Consider the following 17,892-nt stretch of genomic DNA (forward strand, 5'->3'; position numbering starts at 1 on the left):
AAAAAATTGATTTTTTTTCAATTTTTGATTTTTTGAATTATTTCATGATTTAGTCTCTAATCACCCCTCTTAACTGCTCAAAGTGTGGATCACTCATTCCAAATCGTCTAACTTCCCGACCGGTCACCCATCCTCTCACTCCCCCAGCCTGAGCACGCTTAACTTCGGAGTTCTATTCCCCCTACTTTCCAAGTCTACACTTGTTGTTTTCCTGACAAATGTAAGCTGTCAATCCTATTAACCCTCAGCAGTTTAGCTTGAGCATTAGGTCACACGTTTCACCATTTGAGTTTGAAACTATTATTCTAAAAAACAGTAATTATTTAGTAACACTAATATTTCTTGAATAAGTTTGACCATAGTTTGACCACAGTTTGACCATAGTTGGACCAGATTTGACCAAAATTCAAAAAATTGAAATAATTATTTAGTAACACTAATATTCTTGACTAATTATGTAGTAACATTAATACTTCTTGAATAAGTAGTTTGACCATAGTTTGACCAGATTTAACCAAAATTAAAAAAACTGAAATTTGGGCATATCTTTTTTCCTTTTGGAATTTGAGGATTCTAAAAAATTGCAAACAGGCTGTAGGCTGTCAAAATCGGATGTGGATTTTTGTGCTGAATTTTTTGATATATTATACGTTTTTTTCTGACATCGTATGCAAAACAAGTCCAAATTTAAGTTTTCAAATTTTCCTAACTAGTAGATGTAGTAATATAACTACCTCTCGAAGGATTTTTTTTTGAAGTTTTTATCATTTTCTTTTGATTTTTTCAAAACTGAAATGGCGATACACGGGGGGTAGAGTTTCAAAATTGCCTTATAGTCCCGGTTTGTGTCTCCAACCGGGACTATAGGTCAGACCCCTTTAGTCCCGGTTCATGGCACGAACCGGTACTAAAGGTTAGCCCTTTAGTACCGGTTGGTGCCACGAACCGGTACTAAAGGTGATCGTTGGGCCCCGGCCTGACGCCAGCCTTCCACCACCCCTTTAGTACCGGTTCATGGCACGAACCGGTACTAAAGGTTCAACACGAACCGGCATTAATGCATAGCCATTCGAACCGGCATTAATGGTACCATTAGTACCGGATCAAAATCAAACCAGGGCTAATGTGTCTCACATTAGGTCCTTTGTCTACTAGTGTTCATGCAGTGCAAAAAGCAACACGTCAAAAAATAGCACATCAAAAACAGAGTGAAGTTCAAACAAACATGCCCAGAAGTTCAACTACTTCACACAGTGCATTTTCGTTCGCGATGAACGCATAAATCATGATATCGCCATTTTCTAATTTACCTCAAAACAACAGGAATATCATTTGTGTAAGTTCAAGTCCTCGGTCGGAGAAAATTAAAAAAATTATTGTGAGAACGTTTGTACAAAAGGAATATTATTTGTGTAACACTAACGAATGAATGAGAAAATTACAAACAAAATACGTCATAGAAGTTCAACGTGAAAACAGCAGGAAGTTCAACTACTACGCTGAATGAATTTTAGATGAAAAACTTTTAAAATCGTCGCGAGTATGAAAAGATGATCAACACGGGAAACTTGCGTGTTTACAGCAGCTTTCCATCGGTATATCACCTGCTCAATTCCGGTGAATGGATGGAGAGCTACTTGTAGTGGATGGAGATATACGAGAAAAAAAACATGTGAAAAACAAAGTGAAGTTCAAGCACGCACGCTAAGAAGTTCAAGTTCTTCACGTGGTGCATATTTGAAGAATCTGTTTCGCGATAAAGGTAGAATGCATGATCTCGCCGTTTTCAAAATTACTTGAAAACGGCCAGGATTCATAGAAAACCATCAACATGAAAAGGTTTCGAATTTTCCGTAGCTTTTCAGCGTTATATTATATGCTCCATTCCGATAAAGTTTGTAGAAATTACGGCAAAAATAAGTTTCTAGCCATTTTCAAAACTGACATAATACCATAATGAATTAGGAGAAACAATATATACAAAAAAGTTTCGCATTTCTTCAAGCTTTCCAATGCCATATCATTTGCTGCATTGGGACGTACGATTAAAAAATTAGCTCGAAAATACGAACTCGGTGGAACTTGTATCGTTTTCTAAATTACTTTTAAACCGTTCAAAATTAAAAAAAAGTTTAACACGAAAAAGTAGCGCATTTTCATAAGCTCTCCAACGCCATATTATTTGCCTCAATTGGATTAGCCGTTTAGAAATGGCATCGAAAATACAAACTCGGGTGTTTCGTTTGCGAAATTCTATGATTTTCCGAATTACTCTTTAACCGTAGGGAATTAGAAAAAACTTCCAACATGTGGAAGGAGCGGTTTTGCAGCAGCTTTCCAACGCCATATTATTTGCCTCATTCCGATAAATGATTTAAAAATGCGATCGAAAATACGATTCACGTTTTTTGTATGAAGAAAAACGGTTTTCAAAACTGCTCTTAAACCGCTTACATTTTGCCAAAAAATTTAACTTGGGTCATGATATTGATGTCCATAGCTTTCCAACGGTATATCGTAAGCCCATTTGGACACCTTTTAGCTGAAGTTCAACCTAGTACTCGGGGATGGTCAGGCGCGTTACTCGGGAAGTTCATGTTGTGATCAGAATATTATTCTGGTCCCGTGATCAGAATAGTGTTTATATATATACTAGTAAGTGTGCACGTGCAACGCATGTCTATTTGAACTAATAAGTGTGCATGTGCAATATGCGTCTATCTGGATTAACACACTATACTAAACTTAATACAAGACAATTTATTCATAAATTTGAATTTTCCTATAAAATACACAATCTCTTATTCCCTACTCGTACAAACAATTTGAAATATTGTTTCTCCTTAATCAACATGTCTCCTGTATTAAAAGACCATCAAGTGTTCCCAATGTATAAAACTCAAAATTATTTAGAAGATTCATCATGATTCTCCATATGCACACATTTATGCAAGTATAATCACACATGAAAATGTCACTTAGGACAAGCTAAGGAACCGTTTCAGTGCCAACAAACTCCAGTCAAGAATTATTATTACAATTGAGTGTCAACCACAATAGTGGGAAGAGACCTCTATGGTTTGTTGAAAAGAGGAAGCCATTGTCAGATAGAGAAGTGTAGAGATGTCTTGACTACATAGAATCAGTTGTGAAACAAGACAAAAAATGCTAGTTGGACCATCCGATAATTCTACTATTGCACACAAGTATCGTAATGTCTGGGGGCAAGAAAAGTGACTTACTTTATTATGAAAATAGAACATGTAAACCAAATAAAAATTACAGTGATAAATTGCATAATTACACTTGTTATTCACTTGACAAAAGCATTAATACGACAACTTGGAACAGTTACTTGAGTAGTGCACATTTCTTTAAGGGCTCAACATTCTAAAATTTTGACAATATAACAGATATCCTCTCAGTTTGTAGTAATAATGATACGAAGATAAATAATTTGAAAATGGTCTTCAACATGCATAGGCTACCACTTGTAAGAATAACAGTGGCAAAAAAGGCCAACAAATGCCGGTTTAGAAAGAAAAAAACTGCAGACATGCTTCCAATTTTAGCAACTCTAGTGGATAAAGCATACCTTACCTCTCAAGTTAGGAAATAGTCAAATGAAAAAAATGTATTTCTTATAAGTAGTAGAGATGAAGTCATAAGGATCATGATTCAAGATATTCGAAGAAACATGGTTGGTCTCTCTGTATGATGCGAACTCGTCACCTTTACCAAAGTGGTAGTGCGTAGTATGTAATGTAGAGTGCAATAATGAAATAAAATAAATGGTATGAGAATTTACCATGACCGCAAAATATCCTACATTCGTCATCATCATAATCAACATGCATTTTTTGCTTCTCTTGTATGTGGTCCAAGTATTCTATCAGGAAAACATGTTAACTCAACTGTAGATAAGGACGGTATGAAAATGCTCATGTAAAATTACAATTGCCATGTATCTGCTGGACAAACAAATACACTTATGCAAACTTCAGGGTTTTTTTAGTAAAACTTATGCAAACTTTATTTTTTTTTCACCAAAACTTATGCAAACTTCTGGGTTTTTTCACGTAATTTCATGACTGCAAGTAAGGTCTTGGTTCAGCGAATTTGTCTGTGAGTTCACTATGCAGTCGTGAGTTGGCCATGTAATAACCGGTAGTCAGTACTTAAAAAAAACAGGGATGTCTATTGCAGGTATGTGAAAATCAGTGAAAAAATAAAGAAAGAGAGAAGGCATTGGTTGCCTGAAACCCAACTATGCGTGCTCCAGCGCGCCTCTGTTTCTCATTGCCTCATCTCTAGTTCATGTACTTCTAGATGTGTCACCACCGGCGAGGTAGCGATAACAGTAAAAAATCAACACTCGGTGCTTACCTGATTAGTGCGTGCGTGTGGTGCGTTCGCGTGAAGGCGAGCGTCTCCATCGTTCAGGCCTGCGAGCGGTCGCGGCGACCATGTCCTCTCACCAGCTGGGCGGCGTTGTCGACGTAGGTGAATCAGTAGTCCAGTTTGAGGCGGCGCCCTCCATGCACCGAGTCGCCCCCCCCCCCCCACTTGATTTTTTTGGCCCGCTTATACTGGTCCAGGATACTCAGTGTTGCCCCCACTTGAAGGGCGTCGGCAGTGGCTGGTTGTCAGCGTGGGTATTGTGGACGGAGCTGAAGTCGACGCGGATGCCGGTGGTTCCCGGAGAGCATGTCAGGACGTGGACGAAGTTGTTGCAGTCAGTAGAAAAGTGACCTGGCCTCTAGACAGAAGACGAAAGCGGCGACGACACGTGTGTGTGTGTGTGTGTGTGTGTGTTCGGAGGAAGCCGCAGGTCCTCCTCGCGTGTCTCCCACTGTGGCTCGCGTGGGTGGTGGGCTGGTGACGGCAGGCGACTCGTGATCACGATTCCCGAGATGATAGGATGCGCTCGCGATTAGTTTCCTAATAATTAGATGCGTTCATGATTAGTTATCTAATAGGATGCGTCCATGATTAGTTTCCTAATAATTAGATGCGTCCATGATTAATTTCTTAATAGGATGTGCAAGATTATTTTCCTAATAATAGGATGCGTCCGTGATTAGTTTCCTAATAATAAGATGCATTTGTGATTAGTTTTCTAATAATTAGATGCGCCTGTGATTAGTTTCTTAATAGGAGTGTCTGTGATTATAATTTCCTAATTGATCAGACGTGGACTTCCATATTTTCCTCCGCGGTGGAGTACGGCCAGTCAATGTAAATTGTTAAGTGCACACAGAGAACAAATTAGGTTAAGGCTAACCGTTAGATTGAGTTTAGTGGGACTAATCATGCGGTGGTAATGTATCCGTGTATGTTTTGTGAGGTGCACTTAGAGAAGATAATGTTTGCTCTTTTATAAGTAGTATATATATATATATATACATAAACACTATTCTGATCACGGGATCAGAATAATATTCTGATCACAACCTGACCTGCCCCACTAGTAGTACGTTGAACTTCCCAAATGGGGCTTGCGATATACCATTGGAAAGCTATGGACACCAATATCATGACCCAACATAAATTTTTGGCAAAATATAAGCGGTTTAAGAGCAGTTTTGAAAATCGTTTTTTCTTCACACAAAAAACGTGAATCGTATTTTCGATCGCATTTCTAAACCGTTTATTGGAATGAGGCATATAACATGGCGTTGGAAAGCTGCTGCAAAACCGCTCCTTCCACATGTTGAAAGTTTTCTCTAATTCCTTATGGTTAAAGAGTAATTTGAAAAAACGTAAAATTTCGTAAACCGAACAGCTGAGTTCGTTTTTTCGATGTCATTTCTAAACGGCTAATCCAATGGAGGCATATGATATGGCATTGGAAAGCTTATGAAAATGCGCTACTTTTTTATCTTGACAGTTTTTTTCTAATTTTGAATGGTTTAAGAGTAATTTAGAAAATGGTCCAAGTCCTACCGAGTTCGTATTTTCGAGCTAATTTTTTAACCGTGCGTCCAAATGTAGCAAATGATATGGCGTTGGAAAGCTTGAACAAATGCGAAACTTTTTGGTATGTATTGTTTCTCCCAATTCTTTACGGTTTTAAGTCAGTTTTGAAAATGGCGAATAACGTATTTTCGCCGTAATTTCTACAAACTTTATCGGAATGGGGCAAATAATATACCGCTGAAAAGCTACGGAAAATGCGAAACTTTTCTATGTTGATGGTTTTCTCTGATTCCTAGCCATTTTCAAGTAATTTCGAAAATGGCGGGATCATGCGTTCTGCCTTTATCGCGAAACAGATTCTTCAAAAATGCACCGCGTGAAGAACCTGAACTTCTCGGCACGTGTACCTGAACTTCACTCTGTTTTTCACGTGATTTTTTTGCTCGTAGGTCTCCATCCACTGCTCGTAACTCTCCATCCATTCACCGGAATTGAGCAGGTGATATACCGATGGAAAGCTGCTGTAAGCACGCAAGTTTCCCGTGTTGATCGTTTTTTCATACTCACGACGATTTTAAAAGTTTTTCATCTAAAATTCATTCAGCGTAGTAGTTGAACTTCCTGCTGTTTTCATGTTGAACTTTTGTGACGTATTTTTGTTTGTAATTTTCTCATCCATTCGTTAGTGTTACACAAATGATATTTCTTTTGTATAAACCTATCTCACATTAATATTTTTAACTTTCTCCGACCGAGGACTTGAACATACACAAATGATATTCCTACCCTTTTGAAGTAAATTAGAAAATGATCATATCATGATTTCTACCTTCATCGTGAATGGAAATGCACTGCGTGAAGTAGTTGAACTTCTCGGACATGTCTATTTGAACTTCACACTGTTTTTGACATGTTGTTTTTTGTTCGTAACTCCCAAACCACTTTCCGGAATTGAGCAAATGATATACTGACGGAAAGCTGTTGAAAACACGCAACTTTCCCATATTAATTAGTTTTGATGCTCGCGATGGTTCAAAAAATATTTTTGAATGTGGTAAAATGTGTTTCTAATGGTATACGTCGAACTTTCAAACCATTTATCAGAATGTACCATATAACATACCGTTGGAAAGCTTATGAATAGGAGCAACTTTTTCATCTAGACAATCGTTACAAAATTCATTTGTTTTTTAGACCAGTCTTAACAAAGGCAAAAACAACATTGTTTTTTGCTTGTTTTTAACATGTAATTAAAGGTCATACGTCTCGTACTAGAGATCTTGAACTGCACCTTGAGGAGGACATGAACCTCTTGCAACAAACCTTTTAGGCTTTTAGTTTTTTATTCATTTTATTCTCATCTGAAATGCCTTCCGTGTAGTAGTTGAACTTCCCACTGTTTTCACTTTGAACTTCTACCACGTATTTTTTGTTCGTAATTTGTCTGCATTTCATCGGGAGTTTCACAAATGATACATCGTGCCGATTACCTCTCTCAGAAAAAGGTCTGAACTTTCTCGTGCCGAGCACCTCAACTTCTTGCAACTAATTTTTATACTTTAATTTTTTATTCCAATTCTCATATGAAAACACACACCATGTAGTACGTGAACTTCTGGCACTTATGAATTTGAACTTCTTTCTGTTTTGCTTTAGTAACAAAAAAATATGAGTTTTTTATAGACATCGAACCGCTCTAACTTTTTTATTTGAACTAATTCGTGTGTTTTTTAGAAATGTGAAAATTGGAGTTTTTTTAGAAACATCAAACTTGTTCGTCCTTTAGTAAGTGGAAAATTTTGATTCGTTCAAATAAATATCAAACTGCTCTACTTTTTCCAATTGAACTTGTTGGTTTTATTCATTACTAACGAGAAACTTGAGTTTTTTATATACGTTAAATCGATCCGTTTTTTAATATTGAACTTCTTGGTTGTAATCTTTAGTATTGGTGGAAATCTGAGATTTTTATAAGCATGAAACAACTTCAATTTTTAATTAGGACTGCTCCGCTTCATTAGTTTAGTTTGAACTCTCTTCTTTTTAAAACAAGACATTTCTATTTAAACATTTTTAGTTGTTCCTTTTATTTTATTTTGAACTTCTTCATTTTATTCTTTAGTAACAAGATTTTCTTTATTTTTTTATAAACTTTGAATTTCTCTGTTATTTTAATTTGAACTTCTAAGTTTTCTTATTGGAAAAAATGTTTTTTAAATAAGCATCCAACATCTTTTAAAAATTGAACTTCATACTTTTATTAACTTTAATTTGAACGTCACGATTTTATTTCTTTGTTAACAAGGAAATCTAAGTTTTTAATAAATGTCGAGGTACTCTATTTTTTGTATTTTGGACTTCTTGGATTATTTCTTTTAGTAACGGAAAAATTCTAGTTTTCTAATATATATTGAATCAGTCTCTTATTTAAATTTGAACTTCTAGTCTTTTTTATTTACAAACAGTGAAGATCCTTTTTTATAAATTTTAATTTGCTCTATTTTTTCTTTGAACTTCTCACTTTTCGTTATTTAGTAATGAAAAAAATCTACGATGTTTTAAACGTCGAACTACACCATTAATTTAATGTGAACTTCTCAACATTTTTATTTTGAATTTCTGTGTATTTAATTTATAGATGTGGAAAATAAAACCGATGTGTTTGTCGCTATAAGGAATTTCACGAGTTTATTTTTAAGTTTAACACTTCAGTTTTTATTTCTTTTTCAAGCATATCCAGGTCTTTTCATATAAGTTTGTGTGTGAAATTCCTTAGTTTTTTTGTTTTAAGAGTGAGGTTCTATATTTTTATATCGCGAGAAAAGAGGTGGGAGGCGAGTACTAGAAAATTTTGGATTTATTTTAACAATTTTGAGCTTCCATATTTGAACAATTTAAACTTCTCAGGATTTTTACTACAAAAATATTTGGGTTTGTCTCTTTTTGTTTCTTTATTGTTTTTGTTTTTCTGAACACAATTTTTTTTGAGACACACGCCACACTAACTGCAGATAAGTTCAACATCCATGGCCCTCGGTCAACTGCATTTTTTTGTGCTCCCCTGAGTGCACAAAACAATCATCAACTACCATATACATGAACTTCAATGGTTGACAAACATGAACTTGTTACTTGTTTGTCGTTGTAAATATCAACGACGGAAGTGTGAGCTTTTTATTTCTTCTTTTTCTTTTTTGATCCTCCTGAACTTCCATTTTTATAGATGTTTTTCACTCGGTTTCTCAATGCACTCCTACAACCAGTTGGAGCATCTCAATAATACAGTTTAAACTAACATACTTGAACTTCTCGGACTCAACATTTTGACATTCACAAAAACAAATAAAAAATTACACAGTTGTACAAGCACAACACAATTTTCTCATTCACTAAATTTCATAACAAGCCATCACCTGTCCCAACACCGATCTCCATGGCAGTAACACCGTCCAATTCAGACAACGTGAAGCTCTTGTGCAACACAAAGTCAGGTTAGCAGCATGGCTGCCTTCCAAACCTGTAAACCAACAACAGCAAACAGTGGACCACAAATGAAAGAAGGACAATACACATTAGGAAACCCGACACTGAATGCTCTCTAGCAAGAATCCCGACGCTTCGGAGCGAAGAGGTGACGCCGTGTTGCACGGTGAGCACATGATCCTCGTCCCCTCTCCCTGCAAACCACGGAACATCAATCAAATTCATAACACACCAACAACGGAAAGACAGCCACAAAACAAATGCCTTACTGTGTCTCTTCATTCTCCTATCGAGAACGAGATCATCGTCATCCACGGCAACAGCATCTGACGAGCCACCTTCTCAATAAAACCAAGAGTCAAGTCCTGAAAGCGAACATTAGAAATTACACTATTCTAATCCTACGCGGAGGCAATGGTAGAAAAATAGTCTGCCACATTTAAATAGTGGACAAACAACATTAATGCAACGACATCACGATCATACCAATGGAACTAAACAAACCCTGAGACAAGACATTGCTGAATTTGGGCGAGATTCAACACACCAAACCAATACTGTTAACTAGCACGGTGAACCCATCAGACTGTAAAATTCAGCGTAGACGAATTTGTACACCAACTATTATATTTAGCATTTAGCAACTATTAGATGTTGCCTCCTGATTATAACTTCCTGAAAATGTGTACATCAACCAATGACCAAGCAGTAAAACACCGAATAGCATGAATGGTTCTTATTCTGAACATATGTCATACTCGCAACTGTTAGTTGATTTTCAACATATTTGTCTGCCAAACATGAAACATGAGAAATCACACTGTTGTAATTCTACATAGAGGCAATGATAGAAGAATAGTTTGCCACACTTACACAATGGACCAAAAGCATTAATACAACGACATCATGCCAACGGCGAATAATTCACGCTAAGCAAACCCTAAGACAGAACATCACTGAATTTGAGCAAGCTTCTACACACCAAACCAGTATTGTTAACTTGCACAGTGAACCCATTGGATTGTAAAATATGGAGCAGAATTCATGGCAACCAAGATGCGAATCATCATTGGATCAATCGTAGTCTCTAAAAGCGAAACAACCATCTCAATCTCCTACGGGTTTCGACACCAGAGCAGCAGACGGGGCCAAATGTGAGACGAATAATTTACAGGATGCGAGAGCGCAAACACCTCCCAATCTCGCAACGAACGACACATGAATCACGCTAGGAGGAGACACAGGGAGAGGGGGAGGCTGGGAAGTGACGTACTCTTTGCAGTCGTTCATGTCGAAGGAAACCATCACGTCCGTCCACCGCCACACGCGTGCGGCATGAGTAGCGACTGCCTACAACATCAACGAAACATGGAGCCATGTCAGGATCGAGGCGGGGGAGGGAAGAAGGTCACGGTGGAGGGTGGAAGAAGTTCACGGTGGCAGGTGGAGGAAGGTCGCACGGTGGGAGGATCCCGGTGGTTGTCACGCGGCAGCAGGATCCCGACGACGGGAGGTGGGGCGATGCGGTTGCAGTGGCGCGATCCCCATCGTGGGACGGTGCCTGCGGCTCGATCCCCATCGTGGGACGGTGCCTGTGGCGCGATCCCCATCATGGGCAGTGGCGACGGTGCGATCCAGGGCGAGGGACGGTTCCGACGCTGGTTGGTAGCGGTGGGAGGCCCACCGGAGCAAGGGGTGGCGGGGGAAGGAAGTCAGGTGGCATGCGGGAGGTTGGGTCAGCGGCGCCTCGGGGCAGGGGAAGCGGGAGGGCGGCAGCGCCTGGATGCAGGTGAAGCGGGGGGGGCGGCGGTGCCGTGTGGCAGGGTAAGCGGGGGGCGGCGGCGCCGGGAGGCAGGGGAAGCGGGGGGCGGTAGTGAGATCGGGGGAGGTTGGGCATCGGGTGGAAGTGGTGGAAGAGTGGGTGTGTCTTTTTTTCTCCTGCACAGGTTCGGAGAGTTCGGGAACAAGTGCATCGGGCCCTATATAGGGTTGATCATGATCCAAATAACTATTCTGATCCTGGGATCAGAATAGTGCTACTCTATGTATATAGTTACATGCCTGAACTTCCCTCTGTAGGAACCCGACCTTCGGGCTATCTTCTCAACCATGTCTCTCCATGGGAATTTTTCTGATTAGTCGTGTTCTATATGATGTTAGTGTAATCTAGAAACATTTTTAGCAACTAAATACATGTTTTAAATAGGAATCTCGCTCGTTGGTGGATTTTGCGCTCGGGTCGTGATGAACTCACGTTTTTTACAATTTTACTGCCTGAGTTGTTTGACCAGAATTTCCCCGTGTGCTAGGTTGAACTTCCGCCAACATTTCCCAAATGGGGCTTGCTATATACTGTTGGAAGCTATGGACACCAGTATCATGACCCAATTTCAATTTTTGGCAAAATGTAAGCGGTTTAAGAGTAGTTTTGAAAACCGTTTTTTCTTCATACAAAAAACGTGAATCGTATTTTCGTTCGCATTTTTAAACCGTCTATCGGAATGAGACAAATAATATGGCGTTGGAAAGCTGCTGCAAAACCGCTCCATTCACACGTTGAAAGTTTTCTCTAATTCCCTACGGTTATAAAGTAATTAGGAAATCATAGAATTTTGCAAATGGAACACCCGAGTTCGTATTTTCGATGCCATTTCTAAACGGCTAATCCAATTGAGGCAAATAATATGGCGTTGGAAAGCTTATAAAAATGCGCTACTTTTTCATGTTAAAAGTGTTTTCTAATTTTGAACAGTTTAAAAGTAATTTAAACGATACAAGTTCCACCGAGTTCGTATTTTCGAGCTAATTTTTTAACCGTACGTCCAAATGCAGCAAATGATATGGTGTTGAAAGCTTGAAGAAATGCGAAACTTTTTTGTATATATTGTTTCTCCTAATTCATTACGGTTTTATGTCAGTTTTGAAAATGGCTAAAAACGTATTTTTGCCGTAATTTCTACAAACTTTATCGGAATGGGGCAAATAATATACCACCGAAAAGCTATGGAAAATTTGGAACTTTTTCATGTTGATGATTTTCTCTGAATCCTCGCCGTTTTCAAGTAATTTCGAAAACAGTGAGATCATGCGTTCTGCACTTATCGCGAAACAGATTCTTCAAAAATGCACCACGTGAAGAACTTGAACTTCCTAGCGTGTGTGCTTGAACATCACTCTGTTTTTCACGGGATTTTTTTGCTCTCAGCTCACCATCCACTCACCGGAACACTCACCGGAATTGAGCAGGTGATATACCAATGGAAAACTGCTGTAAACATGCAACTTTCGTGTGTTTATCATTTTTTCATACTCGCAACGATTTTAAAAGTTTTTCATCTAAAATGCATTCAGCGTGGTAGTTGAACTTCCTGCTGTTTTCATGTTGAACTTCTGTGACGTATTTTTGTTTGTAATTTTCTCATCCATTCGTCAGTGTTACACAAATAATATTTTTTTTGTACAAACGTCTCTCACAATAAATTTTTTAACTTTATCCGACCGAGGACCTGAACTTACACAAATGATATTCCTGTCGTTTTGAGGTAAATTAGAAAATGTCGAGATCATGATTTCTGCGTTCATCGCGAACGGAAATGCACTGCGTGAAGTAGTTGAACTTCTGGGGCATGCCTGTTTGAACTTCACTTTGTTTTTGACGTGTTGTTTTTTGACGTGCTGTTTTTTGCACTGCATGGAGTAGTTGAACTTCTGGGGCATGTTTGTTTGAACTTCACTCTGTTTTTGACGTGTTGTTTTTTGACGTGCTGTTTTTTGCACTGCGTGAAGTAGTTGAACTTCTGGGGCATGTCTGTTTGAACTTCACCCTGTTTCACTTTAATGTATTTTTCTTATACGAAACAGACACCATGCAGTACGTGAACTTCCGGTTGTTATAACTTTGAACTTCTCTCTGGTTTGAGAGAAATATTTTAAAACACAAAAAATAACATTTTCTATGTATTTTGGACATCTAAGTAAACGGTGAACCTCTCTCACAAGAATTTTCGAAATTTTCCTTGCCGATTTTGAATTTTTGAATTTTTTAACTTCGAGCAACCATTTTTTCACTAAAATAAGCTCTTTTTAGGTGTACCATTTTTTTTGTTTGAGAACCTTGGGGTTTATAAACATCGATCCACTTAATTATTTTAGTTTGAACTTCTAGTTTTTTAAGCAGGAAAATTTCGTTTGAAGTTTTTTTAGGTTTACCATTTATTTTAATTTGAACTTCTTCATTTTATTCTTTAGTAACAAGAAAATTTTGAGTTTTTTTATAAACTTCAAACTTCTCTGTTATTTTAATTTGAACTACTCGGTTTTATTCTTAGAAAAAATATGTTTTCAAGTAAGCATCAAACGTTCTTTTACAAATTTAACTTCATACTTTTATTTTTCCTAGAAACAAAAAGAATTTTGGGTTTCCATATACATCGAACTACTTCCCTTTTAATTTGAACTTGTTGATTTTATTTCCTTGGTAGCAAGGAAAATCTAAGTTTTTTATAAATATCAAACTTATCTATTTTTGTAATTTGGACTTCTTAGTTTATTTCTTTTAGTAATGGAAATATCAGAGTTTTGTAATAAATATTGGACCTTCTGCTTTTTAAACTTGAACTTCTAGATTTTTTTAACTTTAGAAACAATGGAAGTACTTTTTATGATTTTTTAACTTATTTATTTTTCAAAATCGGACTTCTTGTTTTTTTTGAACTCCTTGTTTCCATTCTTTAATAACAAGAAAATCTGACTTTTGCATAATCATCGAACCGATCCTGTTTTTTTAATTTGGACCTCTTCATTTTACTTTTTAGTAACGAAAAAAATCCTTTTATAATAAACATCGAGCCACTTGATTTTTAAAATTTGAAGCTCTAGTTTTTTTGAAACCTTTTTTAGGTACATTTCTTGAATGGCGTGTTTGATTTTTTCAAACCTCCCAAATTCGGCTTATTATATGCATGAACTTTTCTGAAGGACAATACTTGAAAAATAAATTTAATTATCATTGTGTCACATGTAAGCTCTGCATTTTTGCTCCTCGGGGACGCTGCGTTTATACTCCTTGGGGACGACCATATAAGCATCAGGAACCAAAGAACATGTACTTTTCAATACATCCTTTTCAGAAATGCACCTTTTTTCTCTATGCGAACTTCAACTTTTTTTCTATATTTACTTCATTGTGAATAGTGTTACTCGTGGGATGGGTGTTTGAAGTTTTTGTTTTTTAAACGGGGAAATCGTTTTTTTATAAAAAAAATTAGATGTTTTCATTATTTTAATTTGAACTTCTTTGTTTTATTTTTTAGTAACAACAAACATTTGAGTTTTTTATAAACCTTGAACCTCTCTATTATTTTATTTGAACTTCGTAATTTTATTTGTAGAAAATTAAAAAATCAATTTTTAATAAACATCAAACATAAAAAAACAGTTGTCTAGAGCTACGGCGACATGAGCAATGACTATTGCAACACTCTGCATGGGTCATCTCTACAACACTCACCCTTACTAGCATTAACACAAACTGGAAAAGCATGTACAAGTGAGCAGAGAGTTCGAGCAGTTGAGCAGAGATGACACGAGTTCATTGCAGCAGTGGGACTGGAAGGCCAGGAGGGCCACAAGTAGCACGGGGAGAAGATGGAGTGTGCGGGTCGCAGTGGGGCTAGGCTGCCGGCGTCGCCTTGCAGTAGTGCAGGAACGTCGAAGGCAAAGAAGACCGAAATGCCGGTGAGTTGATGCAGCGCAACAGTGGGTAAGAAGACACCTGTGAAGCTGTAGTTGTTAGCGCAAAGCATGCCGGCGCACCTCCATTTTGCTCCTGTAGCTTCTTATTCCTTCTCTACCATGATGCCTATTAGAAATCTAAAAAAGTTCAAGTCTTGCAGGCATAAGAACAAATAAATATGAGCGACCACTTCCAAAGCACATGCACCATTTCAGGATCTTTTGTCGAGGCCTTCTCTCCATCTAAGTAGAATCTCACACGAGATGAAATTTGGTTCAAGCGAAAAGACAGATGTGCTTCCAGGGAGCTACATGGAATTCTTTTTGCAACATAGAATTCTCCTGCTCTTGCCGACACACTACTTAGAAGCAGTTTGGTCAGGCAACAAGATTTTGTTTAGGCAGAACTGCATAGTTCACCTACTCAAGAAGAAACAAAAAACATTCAGTACGTCCATGAAACAACAACAACAGCATAGTCCACGAACGTACATCACCTGCTCTTCGTTTCTTCCTCTAGCAATATAGTCGAACGTCTGTGTTCCATCCTTCGGCACCACCATCATTGTCCCCGTTTTGTGCCACAAGCCTACCAACAAGCAGCACGATGACGCTCAAGGAGAAACAAGGAAGCGGTGGCACACACATGAACAGGCGTGTTTGTCAAGGGGATCACCAGAGCCCAAAGATGAACGATCTAGCTGGAGGAGGGTAGAAGAGGTGGTCTCCACAGGCTACCCAGGCAAGCAGCACGGAGGAGGATCCCGACCCTGAATCCACTGACTGTAGGCCGTCGCAGCAGCTGGGCCAATCCTCGACATCACTGATAGCTCGGGCAGAGGAGACAAGGCTGGAGGGATCAACGGTGGGGTGCGGGAGAGGTCTTTCGCGGGGACCAACTTCATGTCGTTACCTCCTCCATCTGAAGGTCAACGGCTCCTCCACGTGTGTAATGGTGGTCGCCGGCGAGTGAAGGATCCTCGCGCGAATCTGGTGACCCTCGAGGTGCTCCGGGAGGTGGTGCCGTGGTGTGGCGGCGTCTCCACCGGATCCGCTGGGAGCAGGGGTGCGGCCGGGGGCGGGGCGGCCGCGGCGGTGCCGGCCAGGGGCGAGGTGGCCGCGGTGTCGCCTGCTGGGGGTAGGTGCTGCGATTGGATCGGGGAGGTGGGTGGTGCGGTAGTGGGGGTCTTTAGTTCAGGAACATCCCGTCAGGCCATATATAGGGCGCTGTGATCCAAATAACTATTCTAATCCCAGAATTAGAATAGTGTTGTCATATATATATATATAGCCAGTCTGTTCTGATAATATTATCAGAATAACTATTCTGATAACACTTCCGCACTGCACGCTCAATGCAAGTGCACATCATTGTTTGAACCAAGTGTGCTGCAGTACTGAGGCGAGTGAACTTCCCGTGGCAAAAAACTGCACGCAGTGTTTTTTCTGGTACTGTTTTCGCTCTAGTTTTTTTAACCGTTTGTCGGAACGAGGCGTGTAATATATCGTTGAAAAGCTATGGATTAGACGCAACTTCACCATGTTGAACACTTTTCGAGATTCCTCACGGTTTAAGAGCAGTTTTGAAAATGGTGCGGCCCACAACGAGTGGCAGCGAGCATTTTTCGTATTTTTTTCTAAACCGCTCTTCGAAATGAAGAAAATGATACACCGTTGGATAGATATCATCGAGGCGCATCTTTTTCATATCTATTTCTTTCTCGAATTCATTACGGTTTAAGAGCAGTTTCAAATTTACTAAATCGCGGAATTCTGTTTTTCAAAAAAAATTCAAATTTTCGTTACTGTTTTTGCTCTAGTTTTTTAACCGTTTGTTAAAACGAGGCGTGTAATATGTCGTAGGAAAGCTATGGACAAGGCGCAACTTTCACATGTAGGAATGGTTTTGAGATTCCTTACGGTTTTAAGTTAATTTTGAAAATTGTGTGGCAGACGACAAATGGCAGCGGCCGTTTTTCGCGAAATTTTTACAAACCGGTCATTGAAATGATTCAAATGATATGACGTTGGAAAGATATCGACGAGACGCAACTTTTTCATATAGAACACTCTCTCTAATTCTTTACGGTTTAAGAGCAGTTTTAAATTTACCGAAATGCGGATACTCTGTTTTTCGCGACACCCAAATCGATGTGGGTACTTCAACCGACTGAAAACCGCACTGCATCGGATGAAAAACCACACTGCATCGGACGGGTAAGAGAACTGTATGGTTTCTTTTATTCAAACGTAATTTTTTTCAAGGACGAGAAAGTAGAGTGCACTTCACATCGGGTGTAAATGAACCACAACACTATCAAGAAGTGAACCGCATTACTTTTTTCGCTTTCTTAACAATTTTTTTGCACTTACGGGGTGAACAACATCATATGGCCGACCGCACTGCTTCAGAATGAAAACCGCACTGCATCGGACGGGCAAGCGAGCTGCATAATTTCTTTTGTCAGACATAAATTTTCTCAAGCGAGGAAGTGGAAGCAACACTATCGGCATCAGGCAAAAGAACGCACTGCTTAAGACTGAAAACCGCACTGCATCGGACGGCCAACCAAATTGCATGTTTCTTTTTGTCAAGCATAATTATTCTCAAGCGAGGAAGTGGAAGCAACACTATTGAGTAGTGAACCACATTACTTTTTATTTGTCATTTCCGTAAGATTTTCTTTGCACTACACATTAGGAACAAGTAAACCGCGACACTACCCAAAACGAACCGCGACACTACCGAAAATGAAA

The 17,892-nt window shown here is 38.9% G+C and overlaps 1 long non-coding RNA gene across 1 annotated transcript; it reads right to left on the reverse strand.

Annotated features, from left to right (window-relative positions):
• Window positions 1-15,299: 15,299 nt before the first annotated feature.
• On the reverse strand, window positions 15,300-16,040 carry LOC147979484 (uncharacterized). Its single transcript, XR_015599713.1, has 2 exons — window positions 15,633-16,040; window positions 15,300-15,555 (listed from the first exon to the last, which is right to left on the reverse strand). It is a non-coding gene; the product is annotated as an uncharacterized LOC147979484 (long non-coding RNA).
• Between the last annotated feature and the right edge of the window lie 1,852 nt (window positions 16,041-17,892).

The sequence above is a fragment of the Triticum urartu genome, chromosome 3A (genome assembly GCF_056163025.1).
Source record: "Triticum urartu cultivar PI428250 chromosome 3A, HENAU_Tu73, whole genome shotgun sequence".
NCBI lineage: Eukaryota > Viridiplantae > Streptophyta > Magnoliopsida > Poales > Poaceae > Triticum > Triticum urartu.